The sequence below is a fragment of the Empidonax traillii genome, unplaced genomic scaffold (genome assembly GCF_003031625.1).
Source record: "Empidonax traillii isolate 1590-97213 ecotype Southwest subspecies unplaced genomic scaffold, ASM303162v1 scaffold557:size1000685, whole genome shotgun sequence".
Taxonomy (NCBI): domain Eukaryota; kingdom Metazoa; phylum Chordata; class Aves; order Passeriformes; family Tyrannidae; genus Empidonax; species Empidonax traillii.
In genome coordinates, this window is record NW_020955750.1 from 132,118 (window position 1) to 132,880 (window position 763).

The window sequence follows — 763 nt, forward strand, 5'->3', positions numbered from 1 at the left end:
AGGGAAAAGGGGCGGGCGAGCGGCGGGCGCGGCAGCCCCGGCCCCCGGCACAGCCCCGCGCACGCACGGGCGGGGGCTCCGCGCACGGTGATGTCATGGGCGGCTGCGGACAGGGATGCAGGGAGGGATGGAGGGATGCGGGAAGGGATAGACACCCGCTCAGCACCCCTTCTCCTCCCCGGGTGGGCAGGGGAGGAACGCAGGGATGGAGGGATGCAGGGATACCCCGCCGGCCTCGCCCGCCCCGCCGCGCCTCTCGTCTCCGGGTGGGCAGGGGAGGGATGCGGGGATGGATACCCGCCCGCCCCGCAGCCCTTCTTCTCTCTGGCTGGGCAGGGGCGGGATGCAGGGATGCCTTGGCCGGCCTCGCTCGCCCCGCAGCCTCGCCGCTCTCCTCTCCAGGCTGGCAGCGGAGTGATGCAGGGATGGATGGAGGGATGCCCGCCCCGCAGCCCCTCTCCTCTCCGCACATGGTCGGGGCAGAGGCAGAGGCAGGACCTGCCGCCATCCCCGTTTCCACCTCGGTGCCAAGGCCCGGCCCCACAGCGAGCAGCGGGAGGCTGGGGAGGCGTACGGAGGAGGGGGATGAACAGCAGCAGGTTCCCAGTACACCGGGGGCTCGTCCCCACCCTTGCACCAAGCGCAGCCACGACCCGGGGTGGGGAGAGGTGAGACAGCGAGAAAGGGGCACACATCTACTCGCTCAGCAGCACAAATCACTTGCTCCTTGCAGTGCTCGTGTTCAAACACATACCTGTTTTCC